Consider the following 9,041-nt stretch of genomic DNA (forward strand, 5'->3'; position numbering starts at 1 on the left):
ATGGAATTTCTATTTGATTTTTGTCACTATGGGAGCTGCAGCTCCAGCTTGTGTTTATGAAAGTAACTTCTGCACACAACTATGTAATTTCTAGCATTTATCAGTTTTCCCAAAGCTGTGCAAGTGACTCGTTCTTTGTCCTTTCCAATGGAAGACTATTCCATAAGCTTTGAATACATTTCCCACACAATATTTCCTATTTCCCACACTATTTCCTACTTCGCACACAATATTTCCTATTGCTTTGTTTCATTTCATTGCTCCTGAATTTATCCTGTTATATTTTCACTGAGCAGTACCACTCCTTTTTTTAAAGACATCACACACTTAGTAAGCTTGTCTTACTCTTTGTTTTTATATTCTCACTGTTATAAATAAAATCAGTCAAATTTTATCAATAAGGATTTTATTGAAAAATTTGTAAAACTGAATTTTGGAACAGCCACAATCAAGGTCAACGTTGAGCCCAGAGTCAACGTCGGGTGAACTCTGAATCAGCCTCTGTTGCACTGATTCCCCCAAGTTCACAAACTGTCTTTCGAAGAGCTGAGTTTTATACAGTTTTTTCAGCTTGAGGCTATGCAGCTTCAGTTTCTTTCTTTTTCTTGTGTTGTTACATATTCATATTTCTCCTGCTGGACTGCTGATGAGTTTTCTGAGAAGGAGATGAAGTTTGAGTGGTTTTTCGGGAAGCAGGCTTTGAGATGTAGAGTCGTGCTGAGTTTTTTCTCAGAAGGAAAGGGTGTCTGAGTATTTTTTCGGGAAACCAACACTGAGATGCATGGTCCTGTAGAATCAGATCAGGTATCAGGCGTTAATCACCGGGTTATTAGAGCACCTATCTTGCTTGCGTGGATTTGGTTCTCCTTGGTGTTAATTGCTGGGTCGTTCTCTTGCAAATTCCTGGTTTTCCAGCAGCTGCTTTTGCAATCTCAAGTTGCTTGTGGTTTTTTGGTTTTTTTTTACATAAAACATGCTTTTATACTTGATGTTATTTGTGTACAATAAAACGCGAATTATATGCCAACATATATTACATGACATTATTTATTGGTTAGCTGAATATTGAGTCGAAAGTCAAAATTTGAGGCTTTCTGAGGTTTGGGCTAAAGACAAATTTTTTACTAAGGACAAATATGTTAATCCACAAAGTAAAAGAGCTTCAAATATCACTCAAAACTCATGCAACAAATAATGAATAAATTTTAAAGGAACAGTTCAAAGTTCCAAGGTCTCAAAATTTAGAGACAGACAAGATAGGAATAGAAGAGAAACCAAAATTTATTTCACATCAGTTATGGAAATGAACATAATGGTTCATAACATAATGGAAATGAACACAGCTGAGAGCTTCCTTATGTTGCACTTCATATTTTTCTGGAGTTGGAGTTTGTGGGAAAACAGGAATTGGAAATTGAGCAGCTGCTAATGTTGATAAGGGGCCTTTTGTCATGAACATCATCACCCTGTTGAGGGGTCTTGTGTTGGAAAAAGGAGGAGTGAGATTCGCATGATACATTACAAAGGAGTCTTGCTATTGTCCCTATGCAGGTGGCTGTGTCTCCTGCTGGCTGTGACCTGAGATTGTCACACCTTCACCTGCAGGAGCTTCGCAATACAGTGACCACACACCTTGTTCCACAAGCTCACACACAGCTCCAGACTGTGGGTAACCACAACTTCCAGACTTGAAAGAGTCTTAACGGTTCTGTCTAAAGTATGGAGACCGCTAATTGGGGTGTAAGTGGCTGAGGCAAATACTGGAAGTTACGTGATTCCATGTGGTGGTCAGCGCTTCCTTGCTCTGATCCAGGTGTACAGATGTGCACTGAAGGCAGGACAGTGTGTAACAGCAATAGTGCTCTTCTGCAGTTTTTTGAGCTCAACTCTCTCAACATAGAAAACATGTTGCTCAAGTCTCTCTCCCACCACACTAAGTCCTTTCCCCATTTGACAGACGCAAAAATTTTATACACCAGAGATAGATTGGGGTTTGTGTTCTGCAGCACCTGGGCAGCAGAAAACTACTGATTCTTTGTGCTTTACTGCTGCCCTTTGTGCTCTGCCCTCTCCAAGCAATAGAACTTTCTGAGGCAAAGATATTTCCTAGTGAACTTCCTCAGATTAAACTCGCAAACAGAAAAATAATATTGCTGCAAAAGAATAGGTGATTAGAACAATAAATTAAGCTGTGGGGTTCACAGTGGGAAGATCATCAAATCCTTCTTTCCTGTAACAGCCTGTTCTTATACTTCAGCAATAGGATATTGGAGAAATGGGCTAAAGCAAAAATCTCCAGCTGCTCTCACTTAGCCAGCAGAATGTTCCTGGAATACAGGCAGTGGGTGGACCAGTCTGTCACTTGTAGTGCTGATGTTCTCCCTCTCCCACTGGGGTGACTCAGTGCCTGTGAGGGACAGAGGGACACCACAAATGACAGAGAGCAGCCTAGAAACCCTGGGGCTTCAGGGAGAGCTGGTAGGAGTAGCATAAGCTGTCATTTGGCTCAGAGTGGGAACAGTTGTGTTTTCCAAAAGCGGGTCTTGGTTTTATAGGGAGGGAGTTCCTGTTGGGATTGAATGCCGTTTGCATGGTGCTTCCCCCTGGCTATCAACATCCTGTGGTTATTTGAAGGCTATAAATAAAAAAAAGACAAAAGCAGCAACCTGCATGGAGTCTGTAAGTGCATTTAGAGAGAGTAATTTGTCCTCTAGGCAAGCATACCTAACACCAGTATTCATCACCCCATCCCTGTTTCCAAATCCTTGGAGTCAATTCATTCTCAAATCCGCTGAGAGAAGAAAATCAAGAGAGTTCTTGAAATCAGGGGGTTTTTCTTTAGAGTCTGAAATCACATCAGAGCCAGACCTCACTGTTCTCCTGAACCAGATCTGAGCTGCTGCCAGCAGTTTGTTATCTCCCTTCTTGGATCTGCAGTGAAGGACAACAGCTCCCCTGGCCCCTGGAGCAGATCAGCTCCATGGCAGAACTCAAAGGTCAAATGGAGAATCCACCAAAAAGCACAAATACAGTCCTACAGTTGTACATATACACACATGGACACTCCACACACACATGAACACTCTTCAAAATACTTTACCTAAAAACATGCAGCCATAATGCCAATTTTTCCCCCAAATAAAAACCAATTCATACCTATAAATAAACACAGCAACACATAACCACATACCTGATCCCAGGCTCGCAGTCCACATGCTCCTGTGCTTCCTCCAAAGCCACCTCTAGCACACCAATCTCAAGCTGATATTCAAACCTGTGTGCTCATGTCAACAAAAACACTTCCCCAAATAAACTAACTGGTCACATTCATGTATTTCAATTGAAATGCTCCTCAGCATATTTACACACACAGAGTCTTCCTGCTTAGGAGAACAAAAACCCACACAAGCAGCACATACACACACACAAGACAAGAATCACTCAGCAGCTCCAGCGTTTATGCTGGCAGGAGAACGTTCAGTCACTGAGCAGCCTCCAAACAGATGTTTGATTGTTTTTAGGTTGCGGTTTAATTGTTGGATGGTGTTCCAGCACTCAGAGTGCATCGAAAATACTCCAGGTCTGCAGCTGCAGCAAATGCCAGCCTTAAAACAAGGCGGATTCTGAAATCACTGCTTGGGGGGAACTGCTTGAACAGGAAACTTCAGCCAAACTCTGAATTAATACAACTTTGAAGTCAGAAAATTTATCTCTACCATTTAAAAAGTTCTGGTTTTTCAGGGCCTTTTGTAAGTTTATGTAAGACAAGCCAATTCCTTCTGGGCAACTGTGCCAGTTTATTGACTTGCCCAGGCTTAGAGACTTCAGTGGGCCCCTCTTCATTTTTCAGAAAATCTTTCCTGGATTCTGTCCTGCACTTCAAAGCTCCTGGTGAAAGTGAAAAGCAACTTATTAGTCAGTCAGTCTTGCTAGTCAGTTTTTATTCCATTAAAAGGCTTCCTCAAAATAATTTACCTTTGTCAAGAAGAATATCCACAGCAAGACTGCACCTCTGCCTCTCCAGCCATACAGAGGAGCAGGACGCAGTTTCTGGATGTGCCACTGGAAACAGATGATGAGACTTTAGGATTGCTGGCAGAGGAATGAGGGTATGGGACACATGCTCCACCATGCTCAGGTTTGTGGGATGCAATAAACAGAAGGGAGCAGGAAGATGTTCTCTTGAGGATAGAAACAAGAGACATTGAAAGATATTCAGAGGATAACACAAAGAAAACTTTATTGAGGGTAATCAAAATAAAAGTCAAAGTTCTGCATTTGACCATCCACTTTGGATTCATCTAAAAGGATGGTTGCATTATTGACTCTCTCTTGACTCATCTGTTCCCTGGGAACAGTTTCTGTGAAGTTGACAGGACCGTGTGTGCATGTCACTGATGCTCTGGCATCCTTTAGAGGATCCTCTGACAGCCTGTTGCAAGAAAAGGAGGTAGGATCTGTATCCAGAAGTGATATGGCTTGCAAATAGCTTGAAATTCAGAATATTGTATAAGATCTTCGTTACCTACAGGGGAGCAGAAAACTTTGGGTTCCTTTGGGATGAGACACCAAATGCTTGCAAGGTCTTCTGACTATTTGTAAACACGGACAAATCCTTTATGTGGCCTTTTAATAATATAAACATTGTGGAATGAAGTGGTTTTTTCTCTCTTCTTTTAAAATTAATGGGGATATTTCCTACAAGACAGACAAAAAGTTTAGGCCCAAGCCTGGAGACCAGCTGCCCTAGTTTCATCTGGCATTAAACAGTGCATACAGACGACAAAGAGTAAATGGTTCCTTTGGTTCTCTAAATGAATCCTAGGATGTGCGTAGAAGGAAATACCCTGAAAAAGCAGCCAAGAAGAGCAAAGAGCCTCTGGACAGGGTCTGTCTCATTCCCCAAATGGATTCTGTTGGCGTCCCATGCAAAGCTGCCTTGACAACCCCAAACTCAAATGCTGTAGATTTAATAGATGTCAGGAGCAAGGACTGCAGCAACAAGCCCATTCAATGACATCATGGAAGCCACTTGGTCAGCCCTAGATTAGGTAAGCCTCAGCACAGCTGTCTCAACTACATTCTCCACTGCAAAATTCCTCAGCTCTGAAGTTTGGACCCTGCATGGTTTTTTTCACTGACAATTTTTCCATTTCCATTCCTCTCCCTCCTTTGGAGAAAAAAAAAAGAAAAAAGAAAAAACAAAACAAACAAAAAAAAAAAAAACAAAAACAAAAAAAACCCCACCCAAAAACAAAAAAAAAACAACTATAATTCCAATATTTGTACCAGTTTCTGTAAATTACCACTTCTGCTGAACTGACCTGTCCTGTCCGGATGGTGTACTCTTCAGCTTACACAGAGCAGTCAAGAAAGTAAAGGATATGAAGTTTAAACTCTTTAGAAATCTATGTTGTACAATTTGAGGGACAGAGGAAAGCAGTGGGGCCTGCCTCAGAGCCATGGTATTTTCTGCTGGATTTCTACTATATCTTTTTTGGTCTTCCTGTGGTATGATATTAGATGATAGTTCTTTAATCTTTTTTCAAGCAAAACCAATTTCCTGGTCATATATATGCACACCATCACACACAGTGATATATTCACTTTCAGACTCCATTAGAATACAAAACAAATATTTTTTTAATTGCTTTCTACTTCATCCAACATTCTTTCCAGGTCTTGTGACTCTCCCAAATCCATTTCTTGGCCTCTATGTTAAATCCTTGTTCTCTTTTTTTTCCAAAGCTTTTCAATTGGGTTGCTCCATGTCTTTTTCTGGCGTCCCTAACTCAAGTTTCAGGATTTTCAGCACAATGCTGAAGGCTCCTTGCTTGTTTCTTTCTCCTCAAACTGTTTTCCATATTGTTTTAATTTTTCTCTGCCTTTCTGAAACTAATCAGTCTTACTGGAAAATTCACAGAATGCAGAGATGGAAAGGCAGAGGAAAGACAATCAGTACCCAGGTGGAGTTAATTATCTGCATGGACAACACATTCTTGTGAGAATCATCAAAAATCAAAGAGCTTTCCTGAATAAAAAATCTTTCCTGTTCTGCAGGAAAGCCCCAAACTGCAATCCAGGGAGCCAGATTCTCAGTTATTTTTAAATTTACCCTTAACAGTTTAATGGTGCCAAAACCCAGCCACAGATAAAACTCAAAATGGAAAATTCCTGGCGTAGGAAGAATAATTTATTATCTACTTTGTACATTTTCTGAGAGAAGATTTCAAAACAAAAATGAGCAGAGGAAAGGCTAATCCTATGGCACTGTCCCTGCTTGTGGGAAGAATGGAATGATTCATTCATCCAGGACGCCAACAGAATGGAAGTCAAGTGGGTCTCAGCCCTGTTACCACCATATTTTATAACCCAGAAAATATTGTCACTTCCTCCATGGCTTTTCAGCCAGGCAATGTCCAAATACCAAATAAAAACCAAATTTTGAGATAGATTGCTGGGTAGATTAAGGTTGAGTGGTCCACTAAGGTCAAGATTCCCTCCTCCTGTTTTTCCAAGTGGAACCAGGTAAAAGGAAACTGGTAAAGCTCAGCCTGCTCTGTGCTCAGAGGTTTCCTAAGGTGTTCACTTTGTCACTCTTAAAGCCTGTCTAATTAGGACAAAGTCGAGGAAGTTTGTTGTGTTAAGGCCATGTAGTTCTATTCCAGCTGTTGAACTGAGCTAAAGCTGCTAAACAGTGATCCTAACACTGTTCTAGGGCTGGCTTTTGTTTAGTAAAATGAGTTCAATTCAGCTATAATTCTTGAAAAAAATCACTCTTTTCCTAGTCTAGACAAAACCAAAGGGCTTTAAAACCCAAGCACAACAGAACCAATTTAAGTCAGGACCAAGTTAAGGCAGGACAGCTGTGATTCAGACAAAACTACTATGCTTTAAACTGCCTTCCTTGTCTGTAGAATAATAATGAACAAAGTCAAACAAGAAATGTGAGAATTCTGGTCTTTGCTATTTTGTGTGGCTGATGAGTTTGTTCAGCCAACCTTCAAAAGGGAGATAAAAATTGAGGCCACATTCATTCCTCCACAAACCCTACAGATGGCTGTCCAGGAGTAGATACATTTCTAATCATTCCTTCTATTCCTAGACTTACTTGAAGCTCCAAGAAGTTGTTTCAAACATGATGTCATGGACTTACTTTACCTTTAAGGGAGTTGGAGTTGCTGGGAACTGCCTGGAGTCTTTTCTCCTGACCAATTATCGGTCATTGCTGGGAATTGACAGCAGTTTAGGCCATTGAAAAGTGGGATCAACTTGTGAACCCTACCTTAAAATGTAAAAGCAGAGCTCTCTGGGCTCTCTTTGTTTTCCTGGCTGTGGAGGGTGGCTGAGCTCCAGGCCTCCCGTTCCCTGCCCAGGCCATGTGGCCGGGTGGGGATGGGGCCGGGCCTGCCCCGTCTCCCGGCCGGGAGATGGGGGGGCCTGGGGAAGGTTTTCCCCAGGCCAGGCCGAGCCGATCTCTGGCTCGGCTGCAGGTTTTGCTGTAACTAATTCACTAGAAACTGCCCAGTGAAGAAAGAGAGAGGCCCTGGACTTGCAGCGGGCTGGAGCAGCGACTACACGCTCCAGAGCAGCTATGAAGAACCTTCCATCACAGACGGCTCCAGCTCCAGTTCGGCAGAGATCTCTGAACCATCTACAAAAGCCTGGGCAAGATTTTAACTCCTTCATTACCCAGATGAGACTTGCAGATTAATCTTCTTATCCAGAGAGAGAGAGAGAGAGATCAACATGGAAAGAGACTTTATAAGCTACCAGTGACAGGAAAGAAAAGAAGCTTCAGGAAAGGTAGAGAATTAAGAAGATGCTTTAATTAAGCTGAAATATCTTTCTGTTAAAACTATGGAGATAGACAATGAAGTCCTGAAAAGAACTCCTTTAATTCATGATACAGTATCTAGGGAGGAATAAAGTGTTCAAAGTGTAAATTTGAGTAAAAAGTAGAGTAATTATGGTATAGTGAAGTGCTGGGAGATTTGAAGCCTTGAGAGGCAATGAGAAAACTGTTTTCTGGTGAAGCTCACAGAAACAGATGAAGAAGACTTTTTTTTGCCTTTGAATAACTTATCCTTAAAAATGCTATCTCTGGACTCATGGCCCATACATACTTCAGAGTGATGTGAAAATGGGAGGAGTGAACTCTAATAATAGCAGCTCTGGGCAGCTAACATTAGGGCAATGGAAAACTATAACAAAAATAGTTTTCTTGTGAGAAACTCCATAAATTAACAGGAAGAAACTTCTGTTTCTCTACAAAGACTGGTGAAAAGACTGTAGCAAGAATTGGGACTGTTTTAACCATCAAAGTTCCGAAGTTTTTGTCTCTGTTGTCATGTGAACAAGGAAATAGTGGGTAGATAGGGGATGGAAAGGTTTTTCTGGAAGTTTATTCTGGTGTTCTTATTATTGTAGTTTGTCAATAAACTTTCTTTTTTTTTCCTTTTAAGTTTTATGCCTGTTTTGCTCTTGTTCTAATCCATATCTCACAGCAAGAAGTAAGTAATTTTCTTAGTTATTGGTTTAAAACCACGACACATGATTCCTCAGAGACCAGGGTGTTTGTCCCCCTCCCTGCACTCCACTACCTCGTCCAGCTGTGTTCCTGCAGAGTTTTCTGGAGGGAGGATCCTGCATCATCCATCGTTCCAAGCAGGAGGAGGGCTGTGATCTTCTGTTCATGCCAAAGCGTTATTCAGAGAGGAGGTGCTTTGCATGTGCTGGCTGCAACAGGGTTCAGGGAGGGGAAAAGCTGAATAATTTATGCCCTATCCAAGGGCCTTTTAATTCTTTTCTGTTTGTTTTTCTCCCTCCTGTGGCAGCATTTAGTCATCTCACAGTGTGTCTTCGAGAAGGGAAATGGAATGTTTTCCAGGAAGACATATCATTCTTCCCAAAGTGGGTTATACAAATTAGAGTTTAAACAGCTCAAACCCACAGGGCTGGGCTGCTGAGAGTGTTCCACACAGGAAATGCTGCCATAAGGGAAGGGATAACGTCAGAGCTGCTCTCCCAGACGTTCTGCA

At 41.5% G+C, this 9,041-nt stretch overlaps 1 long non-coding RNA gene across 2 annotated transcripts; it reads right to left on the reverse strand.

Moving 5' to 3' along the window:
• Window positions 1-389: 389 nt before the first annotated feature.
• Window positions 390-7,421, reverse strand: LOC147649553 (uncharacterized). Of its 2 annotated transcripts, none has more exons than XR_015278716.1 (3): window positions 7,286-7,421; window positions 3,976-4,062; window positions 390-3,888 (listed from the first exon to the last, which is right to left on the reverse strand). It is a non-coding gene; the product is annotated as an uncharacterized LOC147649553 (long non-coding RNA). The 2 variants fall into 2 exon arrangements; XR_015278717.1 differs by lacking the exon at window positions 7,286-7,421 and adding an exon at window positions 7,112-7,174 and having other exon boundaries at window positions 1,104-3,888.
• Window positions 7,422-9,041: the final 1,620 nt, after the last annotated feature.

This window comes from Cyanistes caeruleus, chromosome 22, assembly GCF_971803275.1.
Source record: "Cyanistes caeruleus chromosome 22, bCyaCae1.hap1.1, whole genome shotgun sequence".
Lineage (NCBI taxonomy): Eukaryota > Metazoa > Chordata > Aves > Passeriformes > Paridae > Cyanistes > Cyanistes caeruleus.